General features: G+C 33.7%; 1 protein-coding gene and 1 long non-coding RNA gene across 3 annotated transcripts in view; one reads left to right on the top strand and one right to left on the bottom strand.

The window, feature by feature from the left end:
• The window catches only part of LOC148604034 (uncharacterized), a 128027-nt gene that overhangs the window by 69613 nt on the left and 33437 nt on the right, over positions 1-24977 (top strand). The gene's annotated exons all lie outside the window — the stretch shown is intronic.
• The window catches only part of LOC148604036 (uncharacterized), a 16324-nt gene continuing 2645 nt past the window's right edge, over positions 11299-24977 (bottom strand). The window contains exons 3-8 of one of the 2 annotated variants that reach the window (XR_015915772.1): positions 23773-23891; positions 18593-18782; positions 17796-17905; positions 15346-15445; positions 14426-14555; positions 11299-12971 (exon numbers count right to left, since the gene is read on the bottom strand). This is a non-coding gene — a long non-coding RNA (uncharacterized LOC148604036). The remainder of the gene's footprint in view (positions 12972-14425; positions 14556-15345; positions 15446-17795; positions 17906-18592; positions 18783-23772; positions 23892-24977) is intronic. The other variant, XR_015915773.1, reaches the window with a different exon arrangement.

Genomic DNA, 24977 nt, shown 5'->3' with positions numbered 1-24977 from the left:
AGAAAACGTTTGGCATCTTAAGTTATCGGCTTATATGATTTTAGTAGGAATAAGTTATTTGAAACAGTTTGGCCATGTTAGGCATACACTTTTTATATGTGATAAGCATGCATTTGTGGGTAGTTTTTCTGTCATACGTGCATGTCAGGGGTACGGTTTGCGTCAGATGTGATGATCCTGTACGTTATTGGCAGGAAAATGTTATATCAAGTCGTAAAATCTAATTACAGATAAATTACTAATCAGATGTGATGAGTATGTGTGATTGAAGTAGGAAAGTGCTAGTACAAGTAGTATGGTCATATTTAGGTTACATATCAAATCAGATGTGATAAGTATGTTTGATTCGGCTAAGAATGAGCTATTTCAAGTAGTATGATTATGTTAAGAGTTCAGTTCGCATCATATGTGATTTGTATGGAGAATTAAGGTACGAAAATTGTATTTCACAGAGTATTGTAATCTTTGGAATTGTATAATGGCTATTTAAAGGAGAACTGCACGTATCAATTGTCATGAGCATTAATGATTTTGGGTAGGAAAATGATATTTCAAGTACTTTGGCTATATTAAGGAAACGTTCGCATGTTAAGTTATGGGCATATATGATTTTAGCAGGAATAAGTTTTTCGAAGCAGTTTGGAGTTGTCAGGCGTACAATGCTTATATGATATGGTAAGCATGCATTCTTGGGTAGTTTGTCTGTTAAACGGGCATGGTAGGGGTACGGTTTCCCTCCGAAGTGACTATCATGTACGTTATTGACAGTAAAATTTTATTTCGAGTCGTAAGGTCATGTTAAGAATACAGTACGAATTAGATATGATGAGCATGTATGATTTAGGTAGGAAAGTGCTATTTGAAGTAGTATGGTCCAATTTAGGATACATATCAAATCAGATTTGATAAGTATGTTTGATTCTGCTAAGAATGAGCTATTTCAAGTAGAATGATTATGTTAAGAGTTCAGTTCGCATCATATGTGATTGATATGAAGAATTAAGGTACGAAATTGGTATTTCCCACAGTATTGGTATCTTTGGAATTGTATAATGGCTATTTAAGTGAGAGCAGTATGCATCAATTGTGATGAGCATTATTGATTTTGGGTAGGAAAATGATATTTCAAGCACTTTGGCCGTATTAAGAAAACGTTTGGCATCTTAAGTTATCGGCTTATATGATTTTAGTAGGAATAAGTTATTTGAAACAGTTTGGCCATGTTAGGCATACACTTTTTATATGTGATAAGCATGCATTTGTGGGTAGTTTTTCTGTCATACGTGCATGTCAGGGGTACGGTTTGCGTCAGATGTGATGATCCTGTACGTTATTGGCAGGAAAATGTTATATCAAGTCGTAAAATCTAATTACAGATAAATTACTAATCAGATGTGATGAGTATGTGTGATTGAAGTAGGAAAGTGCTAGTACAAGTAGTATGGTCATATTTAGGTTACATATCAAATCAGATGTGATAAGTATGTTTGATTCGGCTAAGAATGAGCTATTTCAAGTAGTATGATTATGTTAAGAGTTCAGTTCGCATCATATGTGATTTGTATGGAGAATTAAGGTACGAAAATTGTATTTCACAGAGTATTGTAATCTTTGGAATTGTATAATGGCTATTTAAAGGAGAACTGCACGTATCAATTGTCATGAGCATTAATGATTTTGGGTAGGAAAATGATATTTCAAGTACTTTGGCTATATTAAGGAAACGTTCGCATGTTAAGTTATGGGCATATATGATTTTAGCAGGAATAAGTTTTTCGAAGCAGTTTGGAGTTGTCAGGCGTACAATGCTTATATGATATGGTAAGCATGCATTCTTGGGTAGTTTGTCTGTTAAACGGGCATGGTAGGGGTACGGTTTCCCTCCGAAGTGACTATCATGTACGTTATTGACAGTAAAATTTTATTTCGAGTCGTAAGGTCATGTTAAGAATACAGTACGAATTAGATATGATGAGCATGTATGATTTAGGTAGGAAAGTGCTATTTGAAGTAGTATGGTCCAATTTAGGATACATATCAAATCAGATTTGATAAGTATGTTTGATTCTGCTAAGAATGAGCTATTTCAAGTAGAATGATTATGTTAAGAGTTCAGTTCGCATCATATGTGATTGATATGAAGAATTAAGGTACGAAATTGGTATTTCCCACAGTATTGGTATCTTTGGAATTGTATAATGGCTATTTAAGTGAGAGCAGTATGCATCAATTGTGATGAGCATTATTGATTTTGGGTAGGAAAATGATATTTCAAGCACTTTGGCCGTATTAAGAAAACGTTTGGCATCTTAAGTTATCGGCTTATATGATTTTAGTAGGAATAAGTTATTTGAAACAGTTTGGCCATGTTAGGCATACACTTTTTATATGTGATAAGCATGCATTTGTGGGTAGTTTTTCTGTCATACGTGCATGTCAGGGGTACGGTTTGCGTCAGATGTGATGATCCTGTACGTTATTGGCAGGAAAATGTTATATCAAGTCGTAAAATCTAATTACAGATAAATTACTAATCAGATGTGATGAGTATGTGTGATTGAAGTAGGAAAGTGCTAGTACAAGTAGTATGGTCATATTTAGGTTACATATCAAATCAGATGTGATAAGTATGTTTGATTCGGCTAAGAATGAGCTATTTCAAGTAGTATGATTATGTTAAGAGTTCAGTTCGCATCATATGTGATTTGTATGGAGAATTAAGGTACGAAAATTGTATTTCACAGAGTATTGTAATCTTTGGAATTGTATAATGGCTATTTAAAGGAGAACTGCACGTATCAATTGTCATGAGCATTAATGATTTTGGGTAGGAAAATGATATTTCAAGTACTTTGGCTATATTAAGGAAACGTTCGCATGTTAAGTTATGGGCATATATGATTTTAGCAGGAATAAGTTTTTCGAAGCAGTTTGGAGTTGTCAGGCGTACAATGCTTATATGATATGGTAAGCATGCATTCTTGGGTAGTTTGTCTGTTAAACGGGCATGGTAGGGGTACGGTTTCCCTCCGAAGTGACTATCATGTACGTTATTGACAGTAAAATTTTATTTCGAGTCGTAAGGTCATGTTAAGAATACAGTACGAATTAGATATGATGAGCATGTATGATTTAGGTAGGAAAGTGCTATTTGAAGTAGTATGGTCCAATTTAGGATACATATCAAATCAGATTTGATAAGTATGTTTGATTCTGCTAAGAATGAGCTATTTCAAGTAGAATGATTATGTTAAGAGTTCAGTTCGCATCATATGTGATTGATATGAAGAATTAAGGTACGAAATTGGTATTTCCCACAGTATTGGTATCTTTGGAATTGTATAATGGCTATTTAAGTGAGAGCAGTATGCATCAATTGTGATGAGCATTATTGATTTTGGGTAGGAAAATGATATTTCAAGCACTTTGGCCGTATTAAGAAAACGTTTGGCATCTTAAGTTATCGGCTTATATGATTTTAGTAGGAATAAGTTATTTGAAACAGTTTGGCCATGTTAGGCATACACTTTTTATATGTGATAAGCATGCATTTTTGGATAGTTTGTCTGTTAAACGGGCATGGTAGGGGTACGGTTTCCCTCCGAAGTGACTATCATGTACGTTATTGGCAGTAAAATTTTATTTCGAGTCGTAATGTCATATTAAGAATACAGTACGAATTAGATATGATGAGCATGTATGATTTAGGTAGAAAAGTGCTATTTGAAGTAGTATGGTCCAATATAGGATACATATCAAATCAGATTTGATAAGTATGTTTGATTCTGCTAAGAATGAGCTATTTCAAGTAGAATGATTATGTTAAGAGTTCAGTTCGCATCATATGTGATTGATATGGAGAATTAAGGTACGAAATTGGTATTTCCCACAGTAGTGTTATCTTTGGAATTGTATAATGGCTATTTAAAAGAGAACTGCACGTATCAATTGTCATGAGCATTAATGATTTTGGGTAGAAAAATTATATTTCAGGTACTTTAGCCATATTAAGAAAACTTTGGCATCTTACCTTATGGGCATATATGGATAAAGAAGGAATAAGTGATTTGAAACAGTTTGGCCATGTTAGGCGTACAATTCTTATATGATGTGATAAGCATGCATTTTTGGGTAGTTTTTCTGTCTTACGGACATGTCAGGGGTACGGTTTGCGTCAGATGTGATGATCATATAGATTGTTTGTAGGAAAATATTATTTCGAGTCGTGAGGTCATATGAATAGTACAGTAGGAATCAGATGTGATGAGCATATATGATTTAGGCAGGAAAGTGCTATTTCAAGTAGTACTGTCATATTTAGGGTATTTCACACCAAAGCATTGTTATCTTTGGAATTGTATAATGGCTATTTAAGTGAGAACAGTATGCATCAATTGTGATGAGCATTATTGTTTTTGGGTAGGAAAATGATATTTCAAGTACTATGGCCGTATTAAGAAAACGTTTGGCATCTTAAGTTATCGGCTTATATGATTTTAGTAGGAATAAGTTATTTGAAACAGTTTGGCCATGTTAGGCATACACTTCTTATATGTGATAAGCATGCATTTGTGGGTAGTTTTTCTGTCATACGTGCATGTCAGGGGTACGATTTACGTCAAATGTGATGATCCTGTACGTTATTGGCAGGAAAATGTTATATCAAGTCGTAAAATCTAATTACAGATAAATTACTAATCATATATGATGAATATGTGTGCTTGAAGACGGAAAGTGCTAGTTCAAGTAGTATGGTCATATTGAGGTTACATATCAAATCAGATGTGATAAGTATGTTTGATTCGGCTAAGAATGCGCTATTTCAAGTAGTATGATTATGTTAAGAGTTCAGTTCGCATAATATGTGATTTGTATGGAGAATTAAGGTACGAAAATTGTATTTCACAGAGTATTGTTATCTATGGAATTGTATAATGTCTATTTAAAGGAGAACTGCACGTATCAATTGTCATGAGCATTAATGATTTTAGGTAGGAAAATGATATTTCAAGTACTTTGGCTATACTAAGGAAACGTTCGCATGTTAAGTTATGGGCATATATGATCTTAGCAGGAATAAGTTATTTGAAACAGTTTGGAGATGTCAGGCGTACAATGCTTATATGATGTGATAAGCATGCATTTTTTGATATTTTGTCTGTTAAACGGCCATGGTAGGGGTACGGTTTCCCTCCGAAGTGACTATCATGTACGTTATTGGCAGTAAGATTTTATTTCGAGTCGTAAGGATATATTAAGAATACAGTACGAATTATATATGATGAGCATGTATGATTTAGGTAGGAAAGTGCTATTTGAAGTAGTATGGTCCAATTTAGGATACATATCAAGTCAGATTTGATGAGCATGCATGATTCTGTTACGAATGTGCTATTTCAAGTAGTATGAACTGTTAAGAGTACAGTTCACATCATATGTTATTGGTATGGAGAATTAAGGTACGAGAATGGTATTTCACAGAGTATTGCCATCTTTGGAATTGTATAATGACTATTTAAAGGAGAACTGTACGCATCAATTGTCATGAGCATTAATGATTTTGGGTAGAAAAATTATATTTCAGGTACTTTAGCCATATTAAGAAAACTTTGGCATCTTAAGTTATGGGCATATATGGATAAAGAAGGAATAAGTGATTTGAAACAGTTTGGCCATGATAGACGTACAATTCTTATATGATGTGATAAGCATGCATTTTTGGGTAGTTTTTCTGTCTTACGGACATGTCAGGGGTACGGTTTGGGTCAGATGTGATGATCATAAAGGTTGTTTGTAGGAAAATATTATTTCGAGTCGTGAGGTCATATGAACAGTACAGTAGGAATCAGATGTGATGAGCATATATGATTTAGGCAGAAAAGTGCTATTTCAAGTAGTACGGTCATATATAGGGTATTTCACACCAAAGTATTGTTATCTTTGGAATTGTATAATGGCTATTTAAGTGAGAAGAGTATGCATCAATTGTCATGGGCATTATTGGTTTTGGGTAGGAAAATGATATTTCTAGTACTTTGGCCATATTAAGAAAACGTTTGGCATCTTAAATTATCGGCTTATATGATATTCGTAGGAATAAGTTATTTGAAACAGTTTGGCCATGTTAAGCGTAGACTTCTTATATGATGTGATAAGCATGCATTTGTGGGTAGTTTTTCTGTCATACGGTTTGCGTCACATGCGGTCATCAAGTACGTTATTGGTAGGAAAATGTTATTTCGAGTCGTAAGATCATATTAAGAATATAGTACGAATCAGATAAGATGACCCTTTATGATTTAAGTAGGAAAATGCTATTTAAAGTAGAATGGTCATATTTATGGTACATATCAAATCTGATGTGATAAGCCTATTTTATTCTTGAAAGAATGTACTATTTGAAGCAGTATGATCATGTTAACAGTACAGATCGCATCATATGTGATTAGTATGGAGAATTAAGGTACGAGAAATGGTATTTCACACAGTATTGCTATCTTTGGAATTGTATAATGGCTATTTAAGTGAGAACAGTACGCATCAATTGTCATGAGCATTATTGATTTTGGGTAGGAAAATAATATTTAAAGTACTTTTGTCATATTAAGAAAACGGTTGGCGTCTTAAATTATGGGCATGTATGACTTCAGCAGGAATAAGTTATTTGAAACTGTTTGGCCATGTTAGGAATACAATTCTTTTATGATAAGATAAGCATACATTTTTTGTGAAGATTTCTGTTATACATACATGTCAGGGGTTCGGTTTCCGTCAGATGTCATGATCATGTACGTTATTGATAGGAAAATGTTATTTCGAGTCGTAAGGTAATATTAAGAATACAGTATGAATCAGATATGATGAGCATGTGTGTTCTAGGTAGGAAAGTGCTATTTGAAGTAGTATGGTCATATTTAGGGTACATATCAAATCTGATGTGATAAGCCTATTCTATTCTGGTTAGAATGTGCCATTTCAAGTAGTATGATCATGTTAAGGGTACAGTTCACATCATATGTGATTGGTATAGAGAATTAAGGTACGAAAATTGCATTTTACACAGTATAACTCTCTTTGGTATTGTAAAATGGCTATTTTAGTGAGATCTCTACGCATCAATTACCATGAGCATTTTTTGATTTTGGTAAGGAAAATGATATTTCAACTACTTTGACCATGTTAAGAAAACGGTTGACGTCTTAAATTATGGGCACGTATGATTTTAGCAGGAATCAAATATTTGAAACAGTTTGGCCATGATAGCCGTATAATTCTTTTATGATGTGATAAGCATGCATTTTTCGGTAGTTTTTCTGTCTTACGGGCATGTCAGGGGTACCGTTTCCGTCAGATGTGATGATCATGTATGTTATTGGCAGGAAATTGTTATTTCGAGTCGTAAGGAAATATCAAGAATACAGTACGAATTAGATATGATGAGCATGTATGATCTAGGTAGGAAAGTGCTATTTGAAGTAGCATGGTTAAATTTAGGACACATATCAAATCAGATTTGATGAGCATGTATGATTCTGGTACGAATGTGCTATTTCAAGTAGTATGATCATGTTAAGAGTACAGTTCGCATCATATGTCATTGGTATGGAGAATCAAGGTACGAAAATGGTATTTCACAGAGTATTGCTATCTTTGTCTGTTATACGGACATGTCAGGGGTACCGTTTCCGTCAGATGTAATGATCATGTATGTTGTTTGTAGGAAAATGTTATTTCGAGTCGTGAGGTCATATGGACAGTACATTAGGAATCAGATGTGATGAGCATATTTGATTTAGGTAGGAAAGTGCTATTTAAAGTAGTACGGTCACATTTAGGGTATTTCATACCACAGTATTTTATCTTTGGAATTGTATAATCGCTATTTAAAGGAGAACAGTATGCATCAATTGTCATGAGCAATATTGATTTTGGGTAAGAAAATGATATTTCAAGTACTTTGGCCATATTAAGAAAACGTTTAGTATCTTAAGTTATCGGCATATATGATTTAAGCAGGAATAATTTTTGAAAAAGTTTGGCCATGTTAGGCGTACAATTCTTATATGATGTGATAAGCATGCATTTGTGGGTAGTTTTTCTGTCATACGGGCATGTCAGGTGTACGGTTTGCGTCACATGCGGTCATCATGTACGTTATTGGTAGGAAAATGTTATTTCGAGTCATAAGGTCATATAAAGAGTACTGTATGAATCAGATGTGATGAGCATGTATGATTTAGGTAGGAAAATGCTATTTCACGTAGAATGGTCATACTTAGGGTACATTATCAAATCAGATGTGATGTGCATGTATGATTCTGCTAAGACTGAGCTATTTCAAATAGTATGATCATGTTAAAAGTTCAGTTCGCATCATATGTGATTGGTATGGAGAATTAAGGTACGAAAATGGTATTTCACAGAGTATTGCTATCTTTGGAATTGTAAAATGGCTATTTAAGTGAGGACAGTACGAATCAATTGTCATGAGCATTAATGATTTTGGGTAGGAAAATGATATTTCAAGTACTTTGGCCATATTAAGGAAATGTTGGTATCTTACGTTATGAGCATATATGATTTAAGCAGGAATAAGTTATTTGAAACAGTTTGGCGATATCAGGCGTACAATTCTTATATGATGTGATAAGCATGCATTTTTTTGGTAGTTTTATCTGTCTAACGTGGATGTCAGGGGTACGGTTTGCGTCAGATGTGATGAACCTGTACGTTATTGGCAGGAAAATGTTATATCGAGTATTAAAATCATATTACAGATACATTACGAATCAGATGTGATGAACATGTATGATCAAAGTAGGAAAATGCTATTTGAAGTAGCGTGGTCATACTTAGGTTACATATCAAATCAGATGTGATGAGCATGTATGATTCTAGTAAGAATGTGCTTTTTCAGATAGTATGACCATGTTAAGAGTTCAGTTCGCATCATATGTGATTAGTATGGAGAATTAAGGTACGAAAGGGATATTTCACACAGTATTGTTATCTTTGGAATTGTATAATGGCTATTTAAAGGAGAACTGTACGCATCAATTGTGATGAGCATTAATGATTTTGGGTAGGAAAATGATATTTCAAGTACTTTGGCCATATTAAGAAAACGGTCGACATCTAAAGTTATGTGCATATATGATTTTAGCAGGAATAAGTTATTTGAAAGTTCGGCCATGTTAGGCGTTCAATTCTTATATGATGTGATATGCATGCATTTTTGGGTAGATTTTCTGTCATACGGGCATGTCAGGGGTACGGTTTCCGTCAGATGTGATGATCGTGTACGTAATTGTTAGGAAAATTATATTTTAAGTCCTTTGGCCTTATTAAGAAAACGGTTGGCATTTTTAGTGATGAGCATGTATGATTTTAGCAAGAATAAAATTTTTGAAACAGTTGGGCCATGTAAAATTATTATATGATGTGATAAGCATGCAATTGTTTGGGTAGTGTTTCTGTCATACGGCCATGTTAAGACTACAGTCCGCATCAGATGTAATGAGCATGAATGAGTTCCGACTCGAAAGTGCTATTTCACGGACTATGGCAATGTTAAAGGTACAGTTGGGATCTGATATGATGAGCATACTTTGGTAAGGAAAGTGCAATGTTAGTAGTATTGGCTATGTGAAGAGTAGGCTTCGAATCATCTGTTTAAAAGAGTTTGGACATGTCAAGCATACAATTCGCATCAGATTACATAATCAGGCTATATTTTGGTTTTGGGTAGTTTTTCGGACAAACGGCAATTTTAAGCGCAGGGTCCGCATCAGACGTTATGAGCATGAATGGGTTTTGACCGGAAAGTGTTATTTCACGGACTATAACAAAGCAAAGAGTGCAGTTTGCATCAGATGTAATGTGCATATTTTGGTAAGGGAAGTATGATTCCAAGTAATATGACCATGTGAAGTGTAGGTTTCGAACGCTTTCTTAAGAACAGACGCATGATGTAACCTTCTGATTTAAACAATAACACAATATTTGAATGGCTAGATTAGTATACAACATTTTCCCTCCCAGGTTTTCTAGGTTAAGTGAACTATATTTGACATTACGCGTCACTTAGATTTAAACAGCGATTTGAATTTGAGGAATAGTCATAAGCTACAACCTTCAAACAAAAACAGTCTAAGCCATTAAGCAAGCCATTTTGTATCAAATATTTACTCTTCATATTACATAAAATAAGAAATTGAATATTATTTCAAGATTACCTACTGAATTATGTTACACATGCCTTATTTTTTGGTTGATAAGGAGACAAATTAAGGTTATTTTTTTTACATAATTAAGTCCATTTTTCAGTTAGTGAAATACTTAGACTTACCAATTTTATACGACTGCAAAACACATTTGGATGTATTATGTTAAAGGTGTGTAGTTGGAGTCTGTAGACAATTTGATTTCCGTAATTTAATACGAGTTTCCCTTGTATAGGTACTTCTAAGTTGGTACATGAAAGTTTAACACATATATGTCCACTGTGGTGGACGCCTTTTTCAACAAATGGTGGGCATTCCAGTGGGAACAAATTGTGCTCTTCTACTAGCTGACCTATTTCATCACTCTTATGAGGCCGACTTTATAGCTGATCTGATTCGAAAGAAAGAATATCGTTTAGCTAGAACCTTTAATTTCAGTTTCCACTATATAAGTGACGTATCATCTTTAAAATTCCTAATTTAATATTTGATACATAGCATCTATGCCCCCCCCCCCCAAAAAAACAAAAAAAAAAACAAAAAAAACTTTGAGATAAAGGATACAACAGACCTTGACCTACAGTTAGAAATCGATGTATGATCAGATTCTAAAATTACAGTTATTTAAATGGTTGAAATTTTTACCATTATTTCTTTTCTCAGCTCTTCGCTTCACACAAAATTACTAGAAGATTTTTGTTGTTTATTTTCTAGTGATATTTAACTGAACTTTTTAGTGCCACCTGGGGATAGAACTACTTTGATTTGTGTATGACTACAATTAAGGCAAAGTCTTCTTTCTCCTTCTGATGTTATTTTTTAGTGTAACAGAAATGGCCAAATAATTTGGATTGACAAATTAATTCACTTTAAGACATTAGAGTTAAATAACTTTGAGGCCTATCGAAGGACTAACTGAAAACACTGCCATTGGTATTTGACCACTTATTGGTCAATTTGCTCAAATTTCTTTGTTGAAAATAGGGTAACTTTGCTAAGGGTTTAAAAAAAAACCTGGATGGATTTTGGTAAGTGTTGTTCAAAAGTAAAGGTAAAAGATAGGGGAATGGCAACATATATTTTTTCAATTTATTTAAAATAAGTGGAATACAAATACTTTCAACTATTATCATTACACAATTATCAAGTATCATGATACTTGCGAGAAACATACTTTAAATTATATAAATAACCCCATTCCCTCAAAGTGTTGTAATACTTTAAACAAATGCTACTACCAATTAATTTAATGTTAATTCCAGTAAGTAGTTAAAACTATCACGAAAGAAACTAGAGGCTCAAGAGAGCCTGAATCGCTCACCTGGTTAACCATTTCCTTATTTGAAAAACTTGAGGAATGAGACAGGCTAAGTTAAAATCAACTAAATTGTCAAATGCAGGAAATGCTTTTCATAGCATTTTCATGGCCTGAACCAGAATTTTGCTAAAGGCAACAATTTTTTTTTTTTTTCAAAAACCCGTCTTAATCCGAACGGTCAATTTGTGTGGGATACCCTAAGGAACATGTATGCTAACTGTCATTGAATTCTGTAAAATGGATTTTGAGAAGCAGATTTTCAAAGTTGCATATGCGAAAATATAAAAAAAACTGTTTCAGGGGCCGTATGACCAATCGTTTTGAAAATTTTGGTCATAGGTCTGTCTCATAATGCTAATATTACCCAGACAGAAATTTGCTAAAGGCAACGATTTTTGAGTTATTTGCAAAAAAATGCCATCTGAACCTATGTTCTATTTTTAGTAACGGCGGCAATATTTTTTCATGAATCAACAATACCAACAACCATTTTGTGTGGAATACCCTAAGAAACATAAATGCCAAATTTCATTGAATTCTGTCCAATAGATTTTGAATAGATTTTCAAAGTTGCACATGCAAAAAATCCAAAAAAAAATCTGTTTCCGGGGCTGTAACTCCTACATCAGTTGACCAATCATTTTGAAAATTTTGGCATAGGTCCATCTCATGATGCTGAACAATTTTATTCCTGCCAGATATTTGCTAAAGGCAACGATTTTTGAGTTGTTTGCAAAAAACTGCAATCTGACCCCTATGTTCTATTTTTAGTAACAGCAGCCATGTTTTTTCAATGATCAAAAATCCCAACGATCATTTTGTGCAAAACACCCTAAGGAATAATCATGCAAAGTTTAAAACCTGTCAGTTTAGTAGTTTCAGAGGAGAAGATATTTTAAAATTTGTCCACGACGACGACGGACCCCAAGTGAGCTAAAAAGCATCGTTATAGAAATATCCTTATTGTGACATGAATCGCCATTCATACAGAAGTTTAAAGGTACCAGAAGTTCAGCAGGTTTTTTTTTCCACACTCATTTGTAATATGCAATCTATCAAAATTTCATATTCTATGTATTTTTTAAAATAAAATAAACCTATTTTTTTTAAACTTCTATCCTTAAAAATCTGAGAGAAAAATGCTCATTACAAACTGTGTCAGTATACCAATCTGTTATTCCAAAGTTCTTCTTCCTTTCATTTGAACAGGGTACGTGACTGATCAACCTAATGCCGGAAAATAAATGCTATTTTTCCTCCATTCCCCTGGGTGAACAAATAGGAAAAGTGTTTTTTTTTTTTTTTTTCAAAAAAATACATCCATTTTATGACACAAATAAATATTTACAAAGGTCTAATACTATAGTTTGACCCTTGTCTGGGAATATTACAATCACTGAACACATCAAGGAAGACAGCTTTTTTCCCTCCTGAAAAAAAGAAATAAATTCAATGCAGTTCAATCCATAAATAATGAAAACTGAACAAAATAAAACCATATTACTTATGGCTGTCATGAACTTGTAATGAATCCATCTGCACAATGAATACTTATTTGTACAAAATGCCAATAGTTTTTCTTTCTTTTTTCTTCTTCCCTGAATTGACTTTTTATGAGCAACTGAGCGGGTGTTGCTAGAAAAACAGAGGATGCTTACCATATCAGTGCACTATGGTTATGCTTCCAGTTTTTGTGGAGTCTTAGATGCTTATTTACTTCTGTTTTACCTTGCATGTACAGTAGTCCCACTCTTGAGAGAACAACCCATTTGCAACATAAAAGAGGCTTTACAAAAGGGGTGGTCTCTATAAAGGAATTGATCTGAAAATCAAAATGGCTGAAAATATATACAAAATGTTCCTTATGTAACAGATTTGCTTTTCTTTTGTAGGACCTTTATGTATAATCCAGATAATGTCTGTTACATGTTTTATGAATATTAAAATGCCTTTTATTATCTGTTTAAAATGCAAGTATGACACATTAAAATATAACAATGTATTTAAACATAAGATGCATTCATTAAAAGAACTTGAACGTGTACATTGTATCAGATTTACTTTGAAAAATGAACTGATGTCAGACTGTTTTCATAATTAAAATGTTCTCCTTTTTCCAAATAATATTTTGAATTTGCATTTTACACACCTTAAAATCTGCCGCCAGCTTCCTCAAACTGTGACCCTTTTCAGTTAATTTAATGACTTTAACTTTGTTTTCGAGTGTCAACACTTTCATTTTTTTTTAACAGATGTCATCTTTGTTTACCAATTGTGCAATCACAGAAGTGTAACTTTAACCTTTCAGGTCAAACTATTGAACATCCGGTCTCAAACTTCTGGTTTATCATTGTTATCAAAGTTGTCAATAAACAACAGCATGGTTGTTTTTGAGAGGACAAAGGATATTTTTGGCCGAAAAAAGGTGGCCTTCAAAAAGGGGTTAATTAGTATATCAAAGAGTTAATGCAAGAGAAATATGGCCAGGAGAAAGGAGTGGTCTTTCAAATGAGGGGCCCTAGAAAGGGGGACTGCTGTATAATATTTCAGTGATTTTTTATTCTTGGTTGTGTGTCAGTTATCCATGCCTGTCTTTGTCTCTGAATTACATTCTTTTAGTTTCCACTATAATCCTTGAACTCTCTCATCATTAGTTTGATAAAGAAGTGTATTTCTTATAAAAAACATATCCCCAATACATAAACAAAACTGTAAAATTTACTTATTTTATTCATCTCTTGCTTTCTAACCTACTAGGTAAATTAAGCAATGAAAAACACATTTTTTACTAAAATGCAGTTCTTTTTTCTGGAAAAGTAGAAAATCAACATTTTAACTACACAATTTGATTGTGCTTTATATGCTAACAAATAAAAATGCTTACAAAAATCTCTTAAGAATGTCATTTCCAAACAGTTTCCAAATACATAAACCTATGGTGCTGCTGCAGGGCACAGTTGTTCAGTTTAACCTAAACAACCTGGCATCTGACATCTATCATTGATTGCTTGATCCTATAAAAAACAGATAATTACTTTTAATACATGAAATAAAACACAATTTGCCAAAATTATACCACAATACTTGAAATTCTATGCATTATGCTATGCAAATTAGGCCTCAGACTGAATCATGAACAATTTATGGTTTACTGCAAGAAATATCACTAAAGTATGATAAAAGAAGATATTCCAGACCTGTCAACAACTACAATATTCGTCATAATAGAAATTTGCATTAAAATTGTTCTACAACATGGCAAACATGAATAAATTTGATATTAAGTGACCAAAATCCTCAAAAATATATATTATTTTTAGAAAAAATACCAATTAAGAATAGCAAAAATGCATTAGGTGAGTGATTTTTACTTTCAAATGTAAGTGTGCACACATACACAGAAAAATTCTATATCAGCCCAAACACAAAAATATGTTTGTTTGCTGTTTCTCAACCCAATGATTTAAAGCTTAGGTCAGTAGGTAGGAAAAAACAAATTCTTCTATTGAAATTATCAGAGAGGAAGAAATGCATAAGGAATGTAACATAAGTGAGGTAATTAGTTAGTCTCGTATCCATGATGATTTATTATTATTTTATCCATAATTTTATGTTGCTTATGATGTTATATAAAAAGTGTGTATCAATTATATCATTGATATGTTAATTTGTAATTATATTGTAATGATCAATATCTTGAATTATGATACATGTACAACTTTCATGCATATAGAATGTTTCAAGAAATTTGATTTTAACTTAAAAAACCTAGACCAATCCACAAAGATTGGGAAACTGTCAAACCTTAAAGTCAAAAGCACATGTTTTCTACTTTCACTTTGGTGGTGTTGTGCTGCAGTACTCCTTATCAACTGGACATACCTCCTCTTTCCTGTCTTTGAATCTGTATATAAAAATCACACATTTTATCTACTTGGATACATCTTTAAATATGGCTAAAATTCAAGTCAAAAATTACATGCAGCTGTTTAAAAAAAAAAACATAAAAGGAACTCTGACTATTTTATTAGCCTCCCTGTTTTGACGTAGACCCGCTCAAGAATATCAATACAATACTTGTACCTATTACTATAGGCAAAGTTTGCGATAAATTTTTTAAAAAAATCTTGAGTAAATGTGATATGTTTTGAAATACCTTACAAGTTTTTTTTATAACTTCCATGGGAAATAAGGTTGTAGCCGAGAAAGAAGTTGGTTTGTTAAGGGCAAAATTTGGCCTCAAAAACAAAGTCTACATGAAAAAACTCTAATATTGTTTCTCAAGCTCTTTAATGTGTTCTATAGTTGATTTGATTGGTTTATGGTAATAATTTGAACATATAAGCCCTTCAAACTTGACCGAGATTGGAAAAATCTGTTAAAAAGGCTGGAAAACACCAAATTTTGTGTAGTTTATTACTCTTTGAACAATGGCCACATGCATGTTGAATCTCTTGCTTCATATATTTTGTGTATAATTGTCAGTTACAACTCGTGTAAAAATATCTTGAGTCAACAGATGTGTGGCAACTTCCGCTCCACACAAAAATCACCGTAAAAATTGCAGAAATGTTCAAGGTTTTTGTAAAAGTCTCATAAATGCACACTGTTATTTCTGGAATAAAATCATAAATCTTGTCAAAAACATCTTAAATTCAGTGTTTGCCACCATTTTACTATACTGCTATTACTTAGAAATCAGATAATCAAATTTTCAAAAAAGCCCAAATTAAGAGGCAAAAAGGGTCCTTACCAAACATTCTCCTTTATAGGTATAAATTCTGAAAAAAAAACTCCCATTACTTTCTATGCTTAGCCATCACAAAATCAACACCCATATTTTTTTACCATTCAAAACCTGGATTTTTCATATATTGTTTAGATAAAAAGATATATAGTTTCATCTTATGCCGCTGTCAAACTATATGGTCATGCAGAACTTTTTGGCAATTCACATGGCTTGTTTGTAAACAATGTATTTCAGCACTGTGTTTCTATACAGGACATCCCTATTCTTTAGATCTTTGGTGAAAAAAAATATTTCAGTTCTTGAAAAAAAAAAAAAATAAAAATTACTAGAAAAATGAAAGTACTGTAAGAAAAAAATTCAAACCAAGCAGTGTTATTCAATGGTCTAAGTTCTGGCACTCATTTCCTTACCTCAAATTTTTCTCCCCAAAATGGGCAGTGCTTGTTGATCTCATGAATATTTAGTGGTTTTATACCTATAAGGGAACAAATTCCATCAAACCTAAATATTTTTCAGTAAATTACTCATTTTTATATTCAAAGACCAAATATTATGCTTTATTTAGTATCTTGCCTCCACTTGTGGCCAGAGTAAATTTTATATTATTCAGCAAAACTTTCAGGGGTTGAACATTTTTTTGGGAAGACCCGAGCCCTGGACTTTTTCATCTTTTGTACACTAAGCCCGAACAATGTTATGTCAAGTCCCAATCAATATAAATGCAATTTTGTTATCTGATATTCTTATGTATAATTCTAGGTTTGCAGGGAAGAAGACACAGTGTCAATTGATTCCATCTCCACATCTGATGCCTTGTCATCAGCTTTCCATTTCTGCATTTTTTTTAACTGTGAAATTATAATTGAGCAACGATCTTATCCTCAAAAAATTATCAACAAAATTTGATCTTTATCATTCCAGCGCTTGATTAATAAAATTTGTAGCATGTCAAAAAATGTGTCTGATCAAGCGCAGGTGTGATTCAGACTTGAGAATGACTAATCAATAGATCGATCTAGTAAATACCCATTCTAAAAATAAAGTTATTACTATTTATAGGTCAGGGAATAGATCAAGAAACATGGTCCAAATAATGACAACGAAATCTTTCAAAAATTAGTTCTATTTTTTTTAGATTTGCCATGCCCGACAGACTTATTTCATTGAAAAACGACAAGTCCCGAGGTGCATTTTTTTTAGTCCTGGGCATCGGGCTTTAGGAATTTTCAACCCCTGACTTTTCAATTTAAAAAAAATTCTGTTGATTTCTTGAAGAAAACCACTTAACCAAAAAAAAGGCACAAGAATATCTGGTAATGATAATCAAATATTGTTTCTAGAATTTTACAATGTAATTTCATGACAAAATTTTAAAAAAGGGACACTATGCTGTTCACTTGAAAAAATACAAGTTTAGGAATGGAAACACACCCCACAATAAAGGGCTTACACATACAAATTCTGAAGTATATGAAATACAAGTGACTAATTTTGTGAAACTAACACTGGATGAATATGATCTTGTGACTAAATCTCCAACAAGCAAACATTCAACAGAAATTCCAGTCTCCATGACATCTATGCAGTTGTTGTGTACAAATCAGGCAGCTAAGACTGAAGTAGAAAATGTGCTGAGAATAAAATTAAGACTGCACAAGACAAATCTTTACATTAATCTAACTAAATAAGTTATTCAGAAGTACTTTGATATATGAAAGCCATATTTATACATGTAAAAAAAGAAAGTTTTTCAATACATGTAAAATAGAGAGTTTTGGAGTTTTTCAAATGTCTATGGTAGAACACATGAAAATAGCTCCCCCCCCCATTTTTTTTTTGAAATCCCTAAAAACAAGAGAAACCTACATAAAACTTTTATTTTTATTCACTGTCAAGAAATACAGTTATGAAATTACTATAAAAAGTAGATATGGAAAACAGAAATATGAGCATATGATGTAAATGGTGCATGATAAAAAAAATAATGAAAACAAGGGAGGTAATTAAATAGACCATTTTTCAACTGATTGATTATATGAAAAATAAATCCTTTCTAAAATTGAATTAGAAGGACATTTATAGTAAAAACTTTTATTTGTGCCTACAGATCTGAAAGAAAGACAAATAGAACTGTAACAATAGGAAAAAATAGTGACATGTAGAATAAAGTATTTAGAGAGCACATACAAATGTCACCGAAGTAAAAAGGTTACTTAGACAGGATTTATTGAAAGAACAGAAATGGGATTCAGCTTGAACAGAAGTGGCAAAGTGTACTAAGTGCAAATACAAATCAAAAACCTTTAACTTGTACGAAGACGTTGAAAGCAACAAGCACGGTCGTCGTGCAGCAAAATACATGTAAATGTAGGCAGGCAAGTGGGTCTTCAACACACACCAATAGGTACATCAAGTTACCATCAAGTTTGTATGGCATCAAATATCCCCCCTCCATCTGTATCAGGTATGCAGTATAGATCAAATTAAGTGGCTAAAATAACAGAAAAGAAAAATGAAGACATGAAAATGCAGAGAGAAAAGGTAAAAAGGGTGAAAAGACTACATGGCTAGGATCCTAAGACAAAAAATGTCCAGGCCGATGGAATCTATATCAGCAGAATATATTAAGGTATTGGAAAAACGCCATTCCAACTAGCAACACAGTCTAACTTCTCTGTAACTGACAATGAAACATTCAAACATTATGTTGTAGCCACAAATCAAAAATCAAAGCTGTGCTCATAAAAAAGAAAAAGCATACAGTAAACCAGAGGCTCACGTGAGCCTGTATCGCTCATCTGGTTTAATTACTTGCTAAATATTTCATATAATTTTGCGTAAATTTACAAGGAATTTTCCTTAGATGAAGATTTTCTTGCAATTTAAAGCATTGGTAAACAGGAATTATTGCATGGGACAGGTTGGAAAGGGGACATAATGCATAGTTTGCAACCCCAACATACTAAAATCCGGAACCAGGCCTTTAAAAATGCAGAAATTGCCATTGTTTTGCGGAATCCATGAAATTTCTGCAAAACACAGCGTTTCTTAGCCTCCAACATGATTACTTTGCTAAAAAACTAATCTTATTAAACTAGGCATTTCACATCCAGTTTTGTATGGAAATATAGTTTACAAGGCACATAAATGCAAACAATGTCCATCAAATCTTAAGAATTATTTAAATAGACTGATTCATAAAGGATATAAATTCGACATTGTTGTCAGATCATTAAATCTTGTCTTTGTAGGAAAAAATATTGATACTCTTATTAGATCATTACATTATAACTTAATCATTCATATTTTAGCATTTTAGTCATTGCACAACTTCTTGCTAGACCAACATAGTCTATGATGTTGCAGTTCTAAATCCTTTGGAAGTTTTGTAACTGATATTTTTTGTGTTGGGAGGCTTGAAGATTTGTCATCCTTATTTGTGTCCTGAGCTTGCTTTCAGTAACTGCGAGCATTCATTGTTTATACCTCATTTGTTTGTCTTCTATGTTATTGTTAATAATTGTTGAGGTACTTTTCTAATGAATTGGATGTATTTCAGGTTGATTTTTACTGTGTGTCTAACTTTGTATTTATTTTAGCCTTTGACCATATAGAGGGGGAGGGTTTGGATCCAACAAAACTAGTTTAACCCCGCTGCATATTGTTTGCGCCTGTCCCAAGGCAGGAAATATAGTCGCTGGCATGTAGTTGTCTTTTTTTAAAACATTTTAGTTTCTTACCATAAATGATAAACTGATATAGTATTGAGGAAGGGCCGGACCTTTTTCGGGATGCTGGGATCAGAGGTTTTTAAGCTCAGGATTTCGGGATTTCTAAGAATTAAGCCCGGGATTTCCGGAAATAAATCCACCGGGAATCGGGATTTTAGCAGTTTTTAAGTTCCTTTGTTGTTCGGGATTTCGGGATTTAGTAAAAATAAAGTCGGGATTTCGGGATCAGACCCCCTCCAGCCCCCTTCAGTATTGTGTTCACTGATTTATCCACTTTGTTTTTATTGGGGCAATTTAGAGCTTGCTACATGGAGGAAATTTCCCACTTGTTGAAGATCATGTGGCGACCTCTAGATGTATATTTTCTCAAGCGGAAACTTTGGTTAAGTTAAGATCCACATTGGCAGCCATTTTGAAATGGCAAAAGAATCACAAGCTTTCATCTCCTCATGCCAACGATCATTTGTTTCCAGTTTTGTTTCATTTGGTCAAGCGGTTTCCGAGAAAAAGATTTTTACATGTTTTTCTCATAGGGTCCAATGTTAAAGTAAGATCCTCAGTGGCGGCCATTTTGAATTTCCGATTGGCACCAAAATCACAAACTTACATCCCTTCATAAAAGTGAACATTTGTGTCAAGTTTTGTTTAATTTGGTCAAGTGGTTTCCGAGAAGAAGATTTTTACATGTTTCTCCCATAGGGTCCAATGTTAAACTAAGATCCTCGGTGGCGGCCATCTTGAATTTCCGATCGGCACCAAAATCACAAACTTTCATCCCCTCATACCAGTGAACATTTGTGTCAAGTTTGGTTTTATTTGGCCCTGTGGTTTCAGAGAACAAGATTGAAATGTAAAAGTTTACGGACGGACGACGGACGCCAAGTGATGGCAAAAGCTCACATGGCCTTTGGCCAAGTGAGCTAAAAACTAAATTAACATGCAAGACAGTATTGGAAATGAACAAGCCTGGGCAAGAACTGCGAGATGGGTTTGAGCTTAATGAAGTAACCACAGATCCAGACAGTAGTGCATATAATGCTGCAGAAAGCATGGTCAACAAAGGTCTTACTTCAACTGAACCAGTACATTACCTCAACAAAAGACCCATGTCAGCCAACCATAGGAAGTATGTGACAAATCTGTCAAGTGTGTGTGATATAATGCCAGCTCGCTTGAAAACCCCCCCAAAAAAACACCTCCATGGGCTGTTTGCTTCTGACATAGCAGCAAGGTGACAAGCAGAATACATGACACTACAAAATTCCTGATGGGGCTCTATCAAAACTATCATATGTTACTGATGCCATAGTATCATAGTGAACTGTTCCTGTGGTAACCATTCAAAATGTTAACTTTATTTATTTGCATGTTCAAAAATTAAGAAATCTAAGACTTGGATTGAAAAAAATGCTTACTTAAAGCGGGGAAATTTTGAAATTGAATCAAATGAGAAGTCCAAACATGTTTTACAACAAATTATAAACTACCGCCTAGATAAAGTGATGCTTGCTACATATAAGTTGAGCCCCGTAATCACGCTATTAGAAGTACTGTACCAGCAAATATAAACTATGCGAGAAATTTTTCCAGTTGAATCCATACGCCAATCCATAAAGTCAACAAGGGCACTGGCAACTCTATCATCAGACTGTGTGTAGTCTGATCAAATCAGGGTCAACAGTGGCCAAGTCACTGAAAACCAGAGGCTCCTAGGAGCCTGAATCGCTCACCTGGTTGAATTTTGCCTTTCAAGGGCAATAAATTAAACAAGAAATTCCCCAACAATTTTGACTCAAGAAAACTTTGATAGGACTTATCATAAGTATCATTTCAGCAAATGAAAGTTAAAATCTATCATAGTTTTCAAGACATTGGCTGAAAACTGAAAAAATAAAAACCTGTCATTTTCCCCTGTCAAGGGCAATAACTCTTATAAGGAGGCATCTAACAACTCTTATGCCTGAAGACTTTTGTAGTCCTACAAATAAGGATCGTATCATATTTTGAAAGAATTTGGCTAAACCTAATGGTTTTGGAGATATATGTGAAAAACTACTGTCTAACCCCTTTGTTCTATTTTTATTAACGTGGACCATTTTTTTTATGGATCAAAAATCCCCACATCAGTTCTATGCAGGATACCCCAAAGAACACTCATTAGAAGTTGGGTACCAATTGGTCAAGCAGTGTCAAAGGAGAAGATTTTTTAAAGAAATAACATTAAAAATAGGAAAAAACATTGAAAAAGAGCAATAACTCCAACATGGCTTATCATATGAAAATGAAAATTTTTTAAATCAGCTAAACCTACAGTTTTGGAGATATTTGCAAAAAACTACTGTCTGACCCCTATGTTCTATTTTTAGTAACGGAGGCCTTTTTTTTTTGATGGATCAAAAATCCCCACTTCAATTCTATGCAGGATACCCCAAAGAATATTCATACAAAGTTTGGTACCAATTGGTCAAGTAGTGTGAGAGGAGAAGAGTTTTGAAAAATTGTTTAACGACGACGGACAAGTACGACGGACTCCAAGTGATGGCAATAGCACATACGGCCTTTGGCCAGGCGAGCTAAAAATGGCACTTTGAAGATATGGGTTCCCAGAAAACACACCTATACTAGCTGAAACTGACACACAATACAAAAAAATTCTTGTCACCATAGAACAACACAGTTTCAGCCTTCTACCCAAGCTAGAAGCTCACTAGCAGAAATGTAACAGTAAAGAAGAAACTTATAGTTTCATGATGCCTCCAAGTGATGGCAATAGCACATATGGCCTTTGGCCAGGCGAGCTAAAAATGGCACTTTCAAGATATGGGTTCCCAGAAAACACACCTATACTAGCTGAAACTGACACACAATACAAAAAAAATTCTTGTCACCATAGAACAACACAGTTTCAGCCTTCTACCCAAGCTAGAAGCTCACTAGCAGAAATGTAACAGTAAAGAAGAAACTTATAGTTTCATGATGCAAACATACTTTGTAAGACAGCAAGCAATCTAAGATCACTTGGACGAGATCCAGAGTGCCCAGGCTATCCTGGTAACTGTTCAGCCAACATGAAATGGAGTGCTACAATAGGCAATGAAGAGAGGTATTTTGAAATACTGGGTGATATGCTAAATGACCATTTATATTTGGACAATTAACAACAGATGGTGATAGTCATACGTTCAGATGATTTAGCCGGAAACAAGAAGAAAATTTAATTATCATACCTGAGAACCGTCGCGACACCAGATACTTAGCCAAATCACAAATGCGAGACTGTGACAATGCTAAATTTAATGAAATGATGCTACAGTTTGTAACTAAAACAGATTGCACAATGCTAAAAAAAAAACGATTTGCTTTTGACTTAAGCAACAGCTGCACAAAGGGTTCAACTTCGCTCTTAGTCTTAGGGAGTTTGCAAGAGATATGAACAAACTTGTAAACAGATTTAGCTATGCAACAGATAGTATCATTGCGTGTTATACAAGACATTGTTTAGAAAAGTACAAATCATACTCCTATGTATGTAAAGGTACTGAGCAAGATCACTGGGGCAAAGACTTTATGCCAGATGTGGAAGCAAAATGCTTGTACATGACAGAGGATGATAAGAGGCTTGGGTGTAATATAATCAACATTAGATTTGGTCGGACAAACTTCGTTAAGACTCGTTTTGGGACAGTGACACTTAAGTGTGAGGCTGTAAACCGAGGCTATGGAAAGTCAGGTCCAAAAGAATCCACTCACCTGAGGATCTGTTCTGCTCCTATTAATTCATACTACTGTCTGACTACAAGTGCAAGCAGGATTAATCATGGACCAGAGGAATCTTGCCACTTCCGACAAATTTGTATCCAGTCACCAAGCTGAAAAGACAAAATGAGAAATATGAATATGATAAACAAAAGACACAAAAAATGAAAAAAGTTAAGAATTGTTTCTACAATCAGGAATTTTACAACTTATGACTCAATACTGGATGAGCCTGGAACATATAAACAAGAGGCTCCCAGGAGCCAAAATCCCTCATCTGTTTAAATTTTTGCTTTCAATTGCAATAACTGTAACAAAATGGTGTTGGACAAGTATGACTCCATGAAGACTTTGTTAGGGCATATCATGAGGATCATTTCGTCAATCAAAAGTTTCATTCTATCTATTATAGTTTTCAAGATATTATCATATTTTTTTTTAATTCAAACTCATATTAAGTATTTACATTTCATGTCATTTAAAGACATACAATTTGTGTTATTACTAAGAGCACTGAAGATGAAATGTGTAGATTTCAGATATTTAATATCACAAATCTACATGTATTTACCATATTTGACTGCACAAGGCAAACAATAAGGGCATCTTACCATATTTGACTGCACAAGGCAAACAATAAGGGCATCATGTTAATATAGTATTAATGTATGGCTTTTTCTGTATTGGCCCTGTTACATGCCCGAGGTATTAATAATGGCCATTACAGCCATCCGAGGCTATTAATAAAAAGGGCATATTACAGGGCCAATATGGAAAAAGCTTTGCATTGATACTTTTTTTAACCAACTTTATATCTATTACTGAAACATATGATTTCACCTTAATTTGAAATAAGTCTGTATCTCGATGAATCAAATATTTATGAAAATAAATCATGATGGTGTTGTTTTTAATAATCAACCCCCCCCCCCCCAAAAAAAAAAATAATAATAATAATAATTAATCTCTAGTACAAGATTAAACATACCTAATAATTCAATATACTCAGTTCCAGTACCATCTTTCAACAAATTTAAATCTCCTAATCTAATTACATGTAATTGAATTAGATCACTCTTACTTAAAGTTGTCACTTATTAAAGGTAAGAAAAACTATTAATGCCCCATACTAAAATTAGTAATGCATGGCTGTGATTTCCTAGTGACCGGCTGTAGGAATTTCCAAATCGTAACTACCA

The sequence above is a fragment of the Perna viridis genome, chromosome 10 (genome assembly GCF_037379345.1).
Source record: "Perna viridis isolate PV_CMFRI_1.1 ecotype Kerala chromosome 10, ASM3737934v1, whole genome shotgun sequence".
In the NCBI taxonomy this organism is placed as follows: Eukaryota; Metazoa; Mollusca; class Bivalvia; order Mytilida; family Mytilidae; genus Perna; species Perna viridis.
This window is presented reverse-complemented; position numbering and strand designations above follow the sequence as displayed.